Source organism: Triticum dicoccoides, chromosome 6B, assembly GCF_002162155.2.
Source record: "Triticum dicoccoides isolate Atlit2015 ecotype Zavitan chromosome 6B, WEW_v2.0, whole genome shotgun sequence".
In the NCBI taxonomy this organism is placed as follows: Eukaryota; Viridiplantae; Streptophyta; class Magnoliopsida; order Poales; family Poaceae; genus Triticum; species Triticum dicoccoides.
In genome coordinates, this window is record NC_041391.1 from 564,132,450 (window position 1) to 564,149,309 (window position 16,860).

Sequence of the window (16,860 nt, forward strand, 5' to 3'; positions counted from 1 at the left end):
GGGGGGTTCTCTTTATAGGCGCCAGCCACGTGGGTTTGGCAAATGTGGCCCACCCAAAATCCTCTCTCGCCCGCACGCTTTCCCGCCCGACGCTGGTCGGCGCCACACCAGAGCGTCAGCTCTGCATTCATACCGGCACAGAGCGGACACGACCTCTCACTAGAGCCGACATGGAAGCCGTGCGCCGGCCGAGAGCGCCGCTGCGCCGCTTCCTGGTGCACACAACATCTCTCCGCATTCAAACGGCTCCAGTCTGTCCGCCTCCCTCCATTAAACGTACGCAATTGCCGAGGAACCCGTTCATCCGTCTGCCGCCCAACATTAAGGACCACGCCACCTGGCCTGTCCTCGCCCGCTATTTAAACCCTAGGATGACAACACAACCGCATCCATCCGCCTTCCTCCGTTCTCTATCTCTTCTCCGCACCACACCCTCCATGGCCTCCTCGAGCTACAAAGCCTTGTGGGATGGCCTCTCGTCTGAATAGAAGGAAGAGATCACCGCCATTGCAGCCAACAGGCAGACCATGAGACAGACGATCTCACCGGAGGCCCGCGCTCTGGACTCGCCGTTGAGAAACGTAGTAGAAAATAAAAAAAGTCCATCATACAATGATGGTTCAGGAACATTATGAAGATGCATATAGAGGTTTAGATCGGATCGATACCAACTTCGAGTTGCAGTGGAAGAAGAGTTGGTGTAGATCGTACTTGAAGTCGCTCGAACCATTCACGAACGATCCCTCGAACTGAAGACCGAAAGAACGACCTCTCTACAATTTGCATGCGTACAAACTTCACGATCCGACAACTCTTCGTCGTCCAGAGCTAATCGTTGCAGGAGAATTAGATAGAAGAAGAGAACCACACAATGCTTCTCTATTGTGAGGATTAGTGAGACCTAGGTCTAGCTCTAGTTAGATCAACTCCAACTTAGAACTAGAACTAGAGAACCAAAGGAGGCTCCAAAACTTGTATCCTCCAAGGGAAAAATCCTAATATAATATAGGTTGGAGGAGAGAGGGAGGGTGCCTCAAGGGGGACCCTCCTCCTCCTTGCGCCGGCCCTAGGGGATAGAGGAGTCCTCCTCCACCTCCAAATCAGGCCCCTCTAGCTTGTCATACAAGCTAGTCAAGCTAGTGGGCGCCGCACTTTGTTATTGGGCCCTAGGGCCCAATAATTCTCCACCACTTGACCCTTTTATATTTTCTTTGGTCCGTTGGTATTAAAATAATTCTAAAAGCCTCCTAATCAATACTATAGCCTTTTATTATTAATTTAACATCTCCGGAAACATTTTACACCTATATATCAATTCCCAACATTACCCGGTAAACCCCGAAACTCTTCCAGTAACTCCGAAACGCTTCCGGTTTCTCTCGAAACTCTTTCTAATATTCGTGAAACTAGTTTTTGAATATTTCTCATAACTCTTACGCCACTAAAACTCAAAAGATTGTGATTCCCTTAAGCTTGCTTTTTGAAAGATCCAGCTTGGCTGGCTTCAATAGATTTAGCAGGGAGCAGACATGTTACAAAAGTTGATCAAAAGATCAAAGACTAAAACTAGAGGTACATGGAACATAAGAAAGATCTATTGGGGGATTTTTTTATCTCGCTTCTAAATCCCTGAATGGGGTCTCTATAGTTTTGGCTCCCGCTAAACGCCACTACTCCATGTTTCGCCGTATCGCCGCAATGATATCAGAGGAGTTAGCCCGTTTAGTCCTAAAAACGCAATTGTTTCGCTCGCACGAGATCTCCCATGTGGTGGACATGATCATGGTCTTTACTCCTTTTCTCCCCTCTCTGTCCGTGTGCGAGATCATGTTTCTAATTGTCGAGGTTGTGCTGGTTTGTTCTCCCGTTTGAATGGTGAGCGATGAGCATCCCTTCCACATTGCCACCTCTGCCTAGACTGCACGCGAGAGCTGGCAGTACCAGAACAAATGGACAGAAGTTTCCAAGTTTCTCATGCAGAATTGGCAGAAGAATGCATTCGGCCATCCGGGGCGCTAGAAACAATTGTTGCACGAAAGCCTGTCCAAGTGAAGCAGCCAAGAAAAGATTTTGATCCCTTAAGCTTGTGACCCTGTAGGTTCAGTAAAACATAGACATGAACAGAACTCCTTTCGTTTAATGACCAATAGTAGAGCCATGGACATCCATATTGATCTACAAAAATGATATTCGAGTGAACCTTTGGTTATCATGTGATATTCCCTTTGCTTGACGGTACTTTACAAAATCCGAGGTGTGATATATCAGTACCCTCTTGCACTACTAGGGAAAAGCCTAGCAGTAGCGCTGGTTTTTGGCCTATCAGTAGCGCGGGGTGCCGCGCTACTTATACGGCACTATAGCTAATGGTTAGCAGTAGCGTTGGTCCAAACACACTACTGCTATACGCACTTAGTAGTAGCGCATTTCGTAGGAAGCGCTACTGGTAAATACTAGCAGCGCGCCTCTGTGCCCGTGCCACTACTATTATTGCGTATTCTACTTCTTTTTCATTGTATGTCATATTCATATACCATTATACAAGTTTTCATACAATAGCAATTTAGAGATTGTTTTTACATCATAATGAGTTATTACATCACTGGGTGAAAGTGTTGGGGAACGTTGCAGAAAATTAAAATTTTTCCTACGGTTTCACCAAGATCCATCTATGAGTTCATCCAAGCAACGAGTCAAGGGGAAGAGTTTGCATGTACATACCACTTGTAGATCGAGTGCGGAAGCGTTCAAGGGGATGGTGATGATGGAGTCGTACTCGTCGTGATTCGGATCACCGATGACCAAGTGCTGAACGGACAACACGTCCGCGTTCAACACACGTACGAAACGGTCGACGTCTCCTCCGTCTTGATCCAGCAAGGAGGAAGGAGAGGTTGAGGAAGGCAGCTCCAAGGGCAGCACGACGGCGTGGTGCAGTTGGTGCAGCAGTATTCCGACAGAGCTTCGCCGAGCACGTACGGAGGAGGAGAGGTGTTGGGGAGGGGAGGGGCTGCGCCTTGAGTTGTGGTGTTACAGCCCTCCCCTCACCCCTCTATATATAGGAGGAGAGGGGCAAGGGGGCCGACCCTCTAGGGGAAACCCTAGAGGGGGGCGGCGGCCAAAGGGTGGGGGGCTTGCCCCCCAAGCAAGGGGGGTGCGCCCCCTTTAGGGTTTCCCCCCCAACCCTAGGCGCATGGGCCCAAGGGGGGGCGCGCCAAGCCCACTAGGGGCTGGCTGCTATCCCTACGCAGCCCAAGTGCCCCCCGGGAGGGGTGGTCCCTCCCGGTGGACCCCCGGAACCTTTCCGGTGGTCCCGGTACTATACCGGTATGACCCCGAAACATTCCGGTGCCCGTTTAACAACTTCCCATACATAAAACTTTACCTCCGGACCATTCCGGGACTCCTCGTGACGTCCGGGATCTCATCCGGGACTCCAAACAACATTCGGTAATCACATACTTGTCTTCCTGATAACCCTAGCGTCACCGAACCTTAAGTGTGTAGACCCTACGGGTTCGGGAGACATGCAGACATGACCGAGACTCTCCGGTCAATAACCAATAGCGGGATCTGGATACCCATGTTGGCTCCCACATGCTCCTCGATGATGTCATCGGATGAACCACGATGTCGAGGATTCGATCAAACCCCGTATACAATTCCCTTTGTCAATCGGTACGTTACTTGCCCGAGACTCGATCGTCGGTATCCCAATACCTTGTTCAGTCTCGTTACCGGCAAGTCACTTTACTCGTACCGTAATGCATGATCCCGTGACCAGACACTTGGTCACCTTGAGCTCATTATGATGATGCATTACCGAGTGGGCCCAGAGATACCTCTCCGTCATACGGAGTGACAAATCCCAGTCTCGATCCGTGTCAACCCAACAGACACTTTCGGAGATACCTGTAGTGCACCTTTATAATCACCCAGTTACGTTGTGACGTTTGGTACACCCAAAGCACTCCTACGGTATCCGGGAGTTACACGATCTCATGGTCGAAGGAAGAGATACTTGACATTGGAAAAGCTCTAGCAAACGAACTAACCGACCTTTGTGCTATGCTTAGGATTGGGTCTTGTTCATCACATCATTCTCCTAATGATGTGATCCCGTTATCAACGACATCCAATGTCCATAGCCAGGAAACCATGACTATCTGTTGATCACAACGAGCTAGTCAACTAGAGGCTCACTAGGGACATATTGTGGTCTATGTATTCACACGTGTATTACGATTTCCGGATAATACAGTTATAGCATGAATAAAAGACTATTATCATGAACAAAGAAATATAATAATAATACTTTTATTATTGCCTCTAGGGCATATTTCCAACAGTCTCCCACTTGCACTAGAGTCAATAATCTAGTTACATTGTGATGAATCGAACACCCATAGAGTTCTGGTGTTGATCATGTTTCGCTCGCGAGAGAGGTTTAGTCAACGGATCTGCGACATTCAGATCCGTATGTACTTTGCAAATTTCTATGTCTCCATCTTGAACATTTTCACGGATGGAGTTGAAACGACGCTTGATATGCCTGGTCTTCTTGTGAAATCTGGGCTCCTTTGCAAGGGCAATAGCTCCAGTATTGTCACAGAAAAGTTTGATCGGCCCCGACGCATTGGGTATGACTCCTAGGTCGGTGATGAACTCCTTCACCCAAATAGCTTCATGCGCTGCCTCCGAGGCTGCCATGTACTCCGCTTCACATGTAGATCCCGCCACGACACTCTACTTGCAGCTGCACCAGCTTACTGCTCCACCATTCAACATATACACGTATCCGGTTTGTGACTTAGAGTCATCCGGATCTGAGTCGAAGCTAGCGTCGACGTAACCCTTTACGACGAGCTCTTCGTCTCCTCCATAAATGAGAAACATGTCCTTTGTCCTTTTCAGGTACTTCAGGATATTCTTGACCGCTGTCTAGTGTTCCTTGCCGGGATTACTCTGGTATCTTGCTACCAAACTCACGGCAAGGTTTACATCAGGTCTGGTACACAGCATGGCATACATAATAGATCCTATGGCTGAAGCATAGGGGATGAGACTCATCTCTTCTTTATCTTTTGCCGTGGTCGGTGACTGAGCCGAGCTCAATCTCACACCTTGTAACATAGGCAAGAACCCTTTCTTGGACTGATCCATTTTGAACCTTTTCAAAATCTTATCAAGGTATGTGCTTTGTGAAAGACCTATGAGGCGTCTCGATCTATCTCTATAGATCTTGATGCCTAATATATAAGCAGCTTCTCCAAGGTCCTTCATTGAAAAACACTTATTCAAGTAGGTCTTAATGCTGTCTAGAAATTCTATATTATTTCCCATCAAGAGTATGTCATCTACATATAATATGAGAAATGCTACAGAGCTCCCACTCACTTTCTTGTAAACGCAGGCTTCTCCATAAGTCTGCATAAACCCAAACGCTTTGATCATCTCATCAAAGCGAATATTCCAACTCCGAGATGCTTGCACCAGCCCATAAATGGATCGCTGGAGCTTGCATACTTTGTTAGCGTTCTTAGGATCGACAAAACCTTCTGGTTGTATCATATACAACTCTTCCTTAAGATGCCCGTTAAGGAATGCCGTTTTGACGTCCATCTGCCATATCTCGTAATCATAGTATGCGGCAATTGCTAACATGATTCGGACGGACTTAAGCTTTGCTACGGGAGAGAAAGTCTCATCGTAGTCAATCCCTTGAACTTGTCGATAACCCTTAGCGACAAGTCGAGCTTTATAGATGGTGACATTTCCATCCGCGTCCGTCTTCTTCTTAAAGATCCATTTGTTTTCTATCGCTCGCCGATCATCGGGCAAGTCAGTCAAAGTCCATACTTTGTTTTCATACATGGATTCTATCTTGGATTTCATGGCTTCTAGCCATTTGTTGGAATCTGGGCCCGCCATCGCTTCTTCATAGTTCGGAGGTTCACCGTTGTCTAACAACATGATATCTAGCACAGGGTTGCCGTACCACTCTGGTGCGGAACGTGTCCTTGTGGACCTACGAAGTTCAGTAGCAACTTGATCCGAAGTACCTTGATCATCATCATTATTTTCCTCTTCAGTTGGTGTAGGCATCACAGGAATATCTTCCTGAGCTGCACTACTGTCCCGCTCAAGAGGTAGTACTTCATCGAGTTCTACTTTCCTCCCACTTACTTCTTTCGAGAGAAACTCTTTTTCCAGAAAGCATCCGTTCTTGGCAACGAATATCTTGCCCTTCGATCTTAAGTAGAAGGTATACCCTACAGTTTCCTTAGGGTATCCTATGAAGACGCATTTTTCCGACTTGGGTTCGAGCTTCTCAGGTTGAAATTTCTTGACATAAGCATCGCATCCCCAAACTTTCAGAAACGACAGCTTAGGTTTCTTCCCAAACCATAATTCGTACTGTGTCGTCTCAACGGATTTTGACGGTGCCCTATTTAAAGTGAATGTAGCTGTCTCTAGAGCGTATCCCCAAAATGATAGCGGTAAATCGGTAAGAGACATCATAGACCGCACCATATCCAATAGAGTGCGATTACGACGTTCGAACACACCGTTACGCTGAGGTGTTCCAGGCGGCGTGAGTTGTGAAACGATTCCACATTTCCTTAAGTGTGTACCAAATTCATGACTTAAGTATTCTCCTCCACGATCTGATCGTAGGAATTTTATCTTTCGGTCACGTTGATTCTCTACCTCATTCTGAAATTCCTTGAACTTTTCAAAGGTCTCAGACTTGTGTTTCATTAAGTAGACATACCCATATCTACTTAAGTCATCAGTGAGAGTGAGAACATAACGATATCCTCCGCGAGCCTCAACGCTCATTGGACCGCACACATCGGTATGTATGATTTCCAACAAGTTGGTTGCTCGCTCCATTGTTCCGGAGAACGGAGTCTTGGTCATCTTTCCCATGAGGCATGGTTCGCATGTGTCAAATGATTCATAATCAAGAGACTCTAAAAGTCCATCAGCATGGAGCTTCTTCATGTGCTTGACACCAATGTGATCAAGGCGGCAGTGCCACAAGTATGTGGGACTATCGTTATCAACTTTACATCTTTTGGTATTCACGCTATGAATATGTGTAACACTACGTTCGAGATTCATTAAGAATAAACCATTGACCATCGGAGCATGACCATAAAACATATCTCTCATATAAATCGAACAACCATTATTCTCAGACTTAAATGAGTAGCCATCTCGTATTAAAAGAGATCCAGATACAATGTTTATGCTCAAACTTGGCACCAAATAACAATTATTAAGGTTCAAAACTAATCCTGTAGGTAAATGTAGAGGTAGCGTGCCGACGGCGATCACATCGACTCTGGAACCATTCCCGACGCGCATCGTCACCTCGTCCTTCGCTAGTCTCCGCTTATTCCGTAGCTCCTGCTGTGAGTTACAAATATGAGCAACGGCACCGGTATCAAATACCCAGGAGTTACTACGAGTACTGGTAAGGTACACATCAATTACATGTATATCAAATATACCTTTAGTGTTGCCGGCCTTCTTATCCGCTAAGTATTTGGGGCAGTTCCGCTTCCAGTGACCCTTCCCCTTGCAATAAAAGCACTCAGTCTCAGGCTTGGGTCCATTCTTTGACTTCTTCCCGGCAACTGGCTTACCGGGTGCGGCAACCTCTTTGCCGTCCTTCTTGAAGTTCTTCTTACCCTTGCCTTTCTTGAACTTAGTGGTCTTGTTGACCATCAACACTTGATGTTCTTTCTTGATTTCAACCTCTGCTGACCTCAGCATAGAAAATACTTCAGGAATGGTCTTTACCATCCCCTGCATATTGTAGTTCATCACAAAGATCTTGTAGCTTGGTGGGAGCGACTGAAGGATTCTGTCAATGACTGCCTCATCAGGGAGGTTAATATTCAGCTGGGTCATACGGTTGTGCAACCCAGACATCTTGAGTATGTGCTCACTGACAGAACTATTTTCCTCCATCTTACAACTATAGAACTTGTCGGAGATGTCATATCTCTCGACCCAGGCGTGAGCTTGGAAAACTAGTTTCAGCTCTTCGAACATCTCATATGCTCCGTGATGCTCAAAACGCTTTTGGAGCCCCGGTTCTCAGCTGTAAGCATGCCGCACTGAACGAGGGAGTAATCATCAGCACAAGACTGCCAAGCATTCATAATGTCTTGGTTCTCTGGGACGGGAGCGTCACCTAGCGGTCCTTCTAGGACATATTGTTTCCTGGCAGCTATGAGGATGATCCTCAGGTTCCGGACCCAGTCCGTATAGTTGCTGCCATCATCTTTCAGCTTGGTTTTCTCTAGGAATGCGTTGAAGTTCATGTTGACATGAGCGTTGGCCATTTGATCTACAAGACATATTTGCAAAGGCTTTAGACTAAGTTCATGATAATTAAGTTCTAATCAAATTATGAACTCCCACTCAGATTAGACATCCCTCTAGTCATCTAAGTGTTTACACGATCCGAGTCGACTAGCCCGTGTCCGATCATCACGTGAGACGGACTAGTCATCGTCGGTGAACATCTTCATGTTGATCGTATCTTCCATACGACTCGTGTTCGACCTTTCGGTCTCCGTGTTCCGAGGCCATGTCTGCACATGCTAGGCTCGTCAAGTTAACCCTAAGTGTTTTCGCTATGTAAAACTGTCTTACACCCGTTGTATGTGAACGTAAGAATCCATCACACCCGATCATCACGTGGTGCTTAGAAGCAACGAACTGAAGCAACGGTGCACAGTTAGGGGAGAACACTTCTTGAAATTTTGTAAGGGGTCATCTTATTTACTACCGTCGTCCTAAGTAAACAAGATGCATAAACATAATAAACATCACATGCAATTATATAGTTGTGACATGATATGGCCAATATCATATAGCTCCATTGATCTCCATCTTCAGGGCTCCATGATCATCTTGTCACCGGCTTGACACCATGATCTCCATCATCATGATCTCCATCATCGTGTCTTCATGAAGTTGTCACGCTAACGACTACTTCTACTTCTATGGCTAACGCGTTTAGCAGTAAAGTAAAGTAGTTTACATGGCGTTCTTCAATGACACAGGTCATACAAAAAATAAAGACAACTCCTATGGCTCCTGCCGGTTGTCATACTCATCGACATGCAAGTCGTGAATCCTATTACAAAGAACATGATCTCATACATCACAATTCATCATTCATCACAACTTCTGGCCATATCACATCACATGATCAATCGCTGCAAAAACAAGTTAGACGTCCTCTAATTGTTGTTGCATCTTTTACGTGGCTGCAATTGGGTTCTAGCAAGAACGTTTTCTTACCTACGAATAACCACAACGCGATTTTGTCAACTTCTATTTACCCTTCATAAGGGCCCTTTTCATCGAATCCGCTCCAACTAAAGTGGGAGAGACAGACACCCGCCAGCCACCTTATGCAACTAGTGCATGTCAATCGGTGGAACCGGTCTCACGTAAGCGTACGTGTAAGGTTGGTCCAGGCCGCTTCAACCCACAATGCCGTTGAAGCAAGAAAAGACTAGTAGTGGCAAGTAAGTTGACAAGATCCACGCCCACAACAAAATTGTGTTCTACTCGTGCAAAGAGAACTACGCATAGACCTAGCTCATGATGCCACTGTTGGGGAACGTTGCAGAAAATTAAAATTTTTCCTACGGTTTCACCAAGATCCATCTATGAGTTCATCCAAGCAACGAGTCAAGGGGAAGAGTTTGCATCTACATACCACTTGTAGATCGAGTGCGGAAGCGTTCAAGGGGATGGTGATGATGGAGTCATACTCGTCGTGATTCGGATCACCGATGACCAAGTGCTGAACGGACAACACCTCCGCGTTCAACACACGTACGAAACGGTCGACGTCTCCTCCGTCTTGATCCAGCAAGGAGGAAGGAGAGGTTGAGGAAGGCAGCTCCAAGGGCAGCACGACGGCGTGGTGCAGTTGGTGCAGCAGTATTCCGACAGAGCTTCGCCGAGCACGTACGGAGGAGGAGAGGTGTTGGGGAGGGGAGGGGCTGCGCCTTGAGTTGTGGTGTTACAGCCCTCCCCTCACCCCTCTATATATAGGAGGAGAGGGGCAAGGGGGGCGGCCCTCTAGGGGAAACCCTAGAGGGGGGCGGCGGCCAAAGGGTGGGGGGCTTACCCCCCCAAGCAAGGGGGGTGCGCCCCCTTTAGGGTTTCCCCCCCAACCCTAGGCGCATGGGCCCAAGGGGGGGGGGCGCCAAGCCCACTAGGGGCTGGCTGCTATACCTACGCAGCCCAAGTGGCCCCCCGGGAGGGGTGGTCCCTCCCGGTGGACCCCCGGAACCTTTCCGGTGGTCCCGGTACAATACCGGTATGACCCCGAAACTTTCCGGTGCCCGTCTAACAACTTCCCATATATAAAACTTTACCTCCGGACCATTCCGGGACTCCTCGTGACGTCCGGGATCTCATCCGGGACTCCGAACAACATTCGGTAATCACATACTTGTCTTCCTGATAACCCTAGCGTCACCGAACCTTAAGTGTGTAGACCCTACGGGTTCGGGAGACATGCACACATGACCGAGACTTTCCGGTCAATAACCAACAGCGGGATCTGGATACCCTTGTTGGCTCCCACATGCTCCTCGATGATGTCATCGGATGAACCACGATGTCGAGGATTCGATCAAACCCCGTATACAATTCCCTTTGTCAATCGGTACGTTACTTGCCCGAGACCCGATCGTCGGTATCCCAATACCTTGTTCAGTCTCGTTACCGCCAAGTCACTTTACTCGTACCGTAATGCATGATCCTGTGACCAGACACTTGGTCACCTTGAGCTCATTATGATGATGCATTACCGAGTGGGCCCAGAGATACCTCTCCGTCATACGGAGTGACAAATCCCAGTCTCGATCCGTGTCAACCCAACAGACACTTTCGGAGATACCTGTAGTGCACCTTTATAATCACCCAGTTACGTTGTGACGTTTGGTACACCCAAAGCACTCCTACGGTATCCGGGAGTTACACGATCTCATGGTCGAAGGAAGAGATACTTGACATTGGAAAAGCTCTAGCAAACGAACTAACCGACCTTTGTGCTATGCTTAGGATTGGGTCTTGTCCATCACATCATTCTCCTAATGATGTGATCCCGTTATCAACGACATCCAATGTCCATAGCCAGGAAACCATGACTATCTGTTGATCACAACGAGCTAGTCAACTAGAGGCTCACTAGGGACATATTGTGGTCTATGTATTCACACGTGTATTACGATTTCCGGATAATACAGTTATAGCATGAATAAAAGACTATTATCATGAACAAAGAAATATAATAATAATAATTTTATTATTGCCTCTAGGGCATATTTCCAACAGAAAGAACCATGGATTAGTTTCAAGTGGATGGACCCATCCACTTGAAACTAATCCATGATGATTTATTATATCACTAGGTGAAAGAACCGTTGATTAGTTTCAAGTGGATGGATCCATCCACTTGAAACTAATCCACGGTTCTTTCACTCAGTCTAGTTGAAACTAATCCGCGGTTCTTTCACCCAGTGATATAATAAATCATCGTCATCATCATCATATCATTAACAACTTATCATCATAATACATCATTGTCATATAACAACTCCTCATGATCGTCATTTTTGTCAATGAGACATCGCATAGAAAGTTGGTCACTAGTCATAATCCCAACTCCTCCTCCTCCTCATCATCAACTCTAACACATTGTAGCACACAATAACACATTGTACCCAGGACCTACTCCTCTCTAATAGGACCTACTACCCTCTCTTAGGTAAAATAGCATAAAACAAGATAGGCCCTGGCTCTCCATTATGGAGAATGGAGATTATCATATCTCCAATTCTTGCGCGTCGCACAATGTTGCTTCCAAGTACCTTCCTACGACTGACCATACATTTTTTCCAATCTTTGATTGTCATGTCTTCATCGGTTTTAGAAATCCGGTATAAACAACAGTGATACGTAGGATGACCTGGCCATAAGCTCATAACATCAATGCGACCTTTCGGAATCATCAGATGAGGCACACAATCCTTCGGGATTTTCTGTTGAAAAACATAGTAATAACTTCATAGTTAGCAGTGTAGTTTAGTTTTAGAAGAATTTATGCAAAAGATGCGCGGATGTCGTAATAGTAAAAAATCATACCATGGCATCTCATGCATGTTACCGTAGTTCAACACGTGCACTAGTGGCACATATTGACCATGATGTGTAGGAGTTTGATAATAGATATTGTAGTTCTCAAGATCATTAATAAATGAGATCAGATGATTTTTCTCCTGATAAGTTAATTCTGTGCCATCGGTGTAGTAGGTTATGTCTACCATCTTCCGCGCATTCTTTGAAGAATGAAAATAAGCTATCAATAGAAATAAGTTGTCAACTATTTTGAAATAAACAATATAAATTACTTAATAACTATGTTTGAGAAACTCACATAGCGGTAGAATTGGAAGTGTATCAACAAGGACCCAAATGTCCATTATTGTCTTCGTCGATGTCAGGATCACCAAGATCAATGGTGACAAGCATACCCCCATGGAAATCATATGCCTTGCAAAGTGCTTCCTGATTCGGGCAACCAAAATGGGATACGCTCTCATAATTGTATATATTTACATCAAAATCAAAACCATGATGGATCCTAGGTGAACTATCTTTGTTTCCATAATTTCATGATCTTCAAAAATCCATCCTCTTCAAGACATAGCGTCTTGCATGGCATGGGAAAAGCTAGTCGAATTGTAAAAGACAAAAATTACACGTTGAAGAAGCGGAAGTCGAGCGTAATTACGAAAAAACACTTTGCGTCGTTGCGCACCGTTTTAACATTGAAGGTCTCCTGGAGCTTAATGCTCAAGCACCGATCTTCTACCAGGTGAGGCCTGTCGCAGAAACCCTGGTCGTTGCCGCACCAGTAGCACTCCGTGAGACTTTTGTCGTTCGACGACATTTCCTATGTTCATAATTCAAATATTAAACTTCTAAAATTCAATACATGCAAAAACTAAATTAGATCATTATTATTCATCACGGGTTGATTATTGGCCCGTCAAGTCTTTTTTTGAAAACTCCCAACTCACGTGGTGTATATATTCGACCCTTGGTGATGGTCGCTCCTCCCTTTGTCCCCGAGTGCATTAAACCAAAATGTCTAGCACACGGGAATGAAGGAGAAGCGACCCCCACAATAATAGTTGGCATTATTCTTCTCTCATGTATGGTGGACACACTCCCTCACTGATTTTTTGAGCGTCGGTGATGGTCGTTACTCCTCCTTCCCCTAGTGCATAACAAAGGTCTGGCACAAGGAGAAGAAGGAGAAACGACCCCCACGACAACTGTCGGGATTCTTCCTCTCTCATATATGGTGCAGACTTTCTCCCTCACTCATTTTTTGATTGTCATGTATGAAGCCTTGACAGAGTTAAAGTCAACCCGAAATGTCGTTCAATTATCTTTCTAGAAAATCTAGGCGACTCGATATTTCCTACATATTCTAGCACAAGTCATGCCAGAATTCACGGAAAAATCCGGCATGACCTTTGCTAAAAAAGGACATATCGAACGCCTGAAATTTGCCGGAACAGAAATTAATCAACACTGCGGCAAAACATAGGCCACTCAAAGGTGTTACCTGCAAACATGGCCGGCCACTTGGGCAAGCACATATCCTATATCTCAAAATAAGCAAAACTATTTCAAAATAAGAAAAACTAAAACATTTCAAAATGAGTATTCAAATTAGCATGCATTCAATAAGCAAAAATAAATCATCTCTTGCGTCCGTACATCGTCGAATATTATCACTAATACATCTTGAATAGTATCATACATATAACATCACTAATATAGCTAGAACCCTAGAGAACGACGGGTATCGGCGCGGGCGATGGACACCCAAAGAGAAGGAACCATCACAGGATCATAGCTCCAGTGAGATCCCTGAAGAACCTGCCAGGTATTGTTGAACCCGCCCTCCAACGCAACCATGTAGCGACGGACGTGCTTGTCCTCCTCGCTGACACGGTGACGTACCACCTCCGCGGGGGACGAAAGCCTCCGCACCATCACTGGCCCAAGCAACCACCACCAAAGAAGGTTCGGGTCAACGACGGGCTGGTTCCTCATCAAGCTGCGCCCCCAGAAGGTAGCACCTCCCAGTATCAGCCCGACGGAGCCCAGTCCCAAACATGGCCCCTCTGATCAAGCAGGCCTCCTCCGCGAGTGGACGACGAGGATGCAGGATAGGCATCATCGACATCGATGCAGTAATAAATGATTTAACTAAAAAATAACAACAAATGTGACATGTTCAAAATATGACATGTCCACTTCAAAACGAATCAACCTAGAATTCTGTTAAATACACCTAAAACACCTAAATTCTATTAACTACACCTAATTAAAAACCTACATTTTGAACATGGTTCGATCATAACTAGGGTTCATACTACATTACTCTAAGACTTAAACCTACATTTTTTAACTAGCTAGGGTTCAAAATAAACTAGGGAGGCGGAGTACCTCTCGATGGAGGACGGCTGGCGAGGGAGGAGGGCCGGCGCGGGAGGGTGGCCAGTGGGGGAGGAGGCCGGCGCAGGGGAGGGCGATGGGCGGGGGAGGAGGGCCGGCGCGGGCGAGGGCGGCCGGCGGGGGATGATACATCTCCAACGTATCTATAGTTTATGAAGTATTCATGCCATGTTTACAATAATTTTATATGGTTTTGGTATGATTTTCATGGAACTAACCCGGACTGACGTTGTTTTCAGCAGAACTACCGTGGTGTTGTTTTTTGTGTAGAAATGGAAGTTCTCCAAACATCGCGAAACTTTTTGTGGATTTTTTATGGACCAGAAGACTACCAATGGGGTAGAGCAGCACCTGGGGGGTGTCCCGAGGGGGGCCCAACCCACCAGGGCACGCCCGAGCCCCCAAGCGTGCCCCGGTGGGTTGTTCCCACCTCGGTGGCTTCCCGCACCCCCTCTTGCCCTATAAATTCTCAAATATTCCAAAAACCCTCACGAAGAACCTAGATCGGTCCGCCGCCGCAAGCCTCTGTAGCCACCGAAAACCAATCGGGAGCCCGTTCCGGCACCCTGCCGAGGGGAGATCATCACCGGTGGCCATCTTCATCATCCCGGCGGCCACCATGATGAGGAGGGAGTAGTCCACCCTTGGGGCTGAGGGTTTGTACCAGTAGCTATGTGTTTAATCTCTCTCTCTCTCTCTCGCGCGCGCGATCTTGAAATGTCACGATCTTGATATATCATGGGCTTTGTTAACGTAGATGGCTCATATGATGTTTCTACCCTCTCTACTCTTGTTGCGATGAATTGAATCTGTACCTTTTGAAGTTTTGTCATGCCGGATTGAATGTTTAGATTTGAGAACACATGATGTATGTCTTGCGGTATGAATACTTGAGGTGACAATGGGGTATCATATTGATTCACTTGATGTATGTTATGGCACTCAACTTGCGGATTCCCATGTTGACATTGGGGTAATCTCTGCATAGGGGTTGATGCACGTTTTTATTATCTTTTCTCCGACAGAAACTTTGGGGTCCCCTTATTGTCCTTTGTGTGGATCGAATATTATGATCATCAAGTTGTTTGATGCATATCATAGAATTAACTCACGGATACTTGTGGTTACATTGGAGTATCTAGGTGACATTAGAGTTGGTTGATGTGTGTCATATGGTGTTTTTTTGTATGAACTCTTGGCTAGATTGATCGGAAAGAATAGCTTTGTGTTATTTTAGTATGAACTCTAGGATAGATTGATCAGAAAGATTAGCTTTGAGGTGGTTTCGTACCCTACAAACAATTCCCATCTTTTGTTCTCTGCTAATAGGAACTCGGGAGTGATTCTTTATTGCACTTTGAGGGATAATCATATGATCCAACCATGTTAGCATTGTTGAGAGATTGCACTAGTGAAAGTATGCACCGTAGGCCTCATTTTCCATCATTGCAATACCGTTTGTGGTCCGTTTTACTATTTACTACCTTGCTGGTTTTTATTATTTGCACTACAAAAACTCATATCTACTATCCATACTACACTTTTATCACCATCTCTTCGCCGAACTAGTGCACCTATACAATTTGCCATTGTATTGGGTGTGTTGGGGACACAAGAGATTTCTTTGATTGTAGGGTTGCTTGAGAGAGACTATCTTCATCCTACGCTTCCCATGGATTGATAAACCTTAGGTCATCCACTTGAGGGAAAATTGCTAGTGTCCTACAAAACTCTACGCTTGGAGGCCCAACACGAGTCTACAAGAATAAAGTTGCGTAGTAGACATCAAGCTCTTTTCTGGCGTCGTTGCTGGGGAGGTTAGGTAAGCGGCACTCACATCTCGTCAACGAAGCTCTTTTCTGGTGCCGTTGCCGGGGAGGTTAGGTAAGAGACACTCACATCCCGTCAACGAAGCTCTTTTTTGGCGCCATTGCCGGGGAGGTGAGTGCTTGAAGGTATATCTTTAGATCTTGCAATTGAATATTTTAGTTTCTTGTTTTATCACTAGTTTGGTTCATAAAAGAAAACTACATAAAAATGGAATTAAGGTTGCATCATATTATTGATCATCTTTATAATATCTTTCTTGAAAATGATGGTTCGGAAAATTGTGCTCAATTGTTAGAAGAAGAAGTCAATAAAATATTTGGCACAAGTTATTTGAATGATGAGCATGATTGCATGTTGTTAGTATGAATTCTTTCAATATCCATGATGCTAGTGATATGCAAAGCCATAAGCTTGGGGATGCTATGTTTGATGAAGCTGATATTTTTA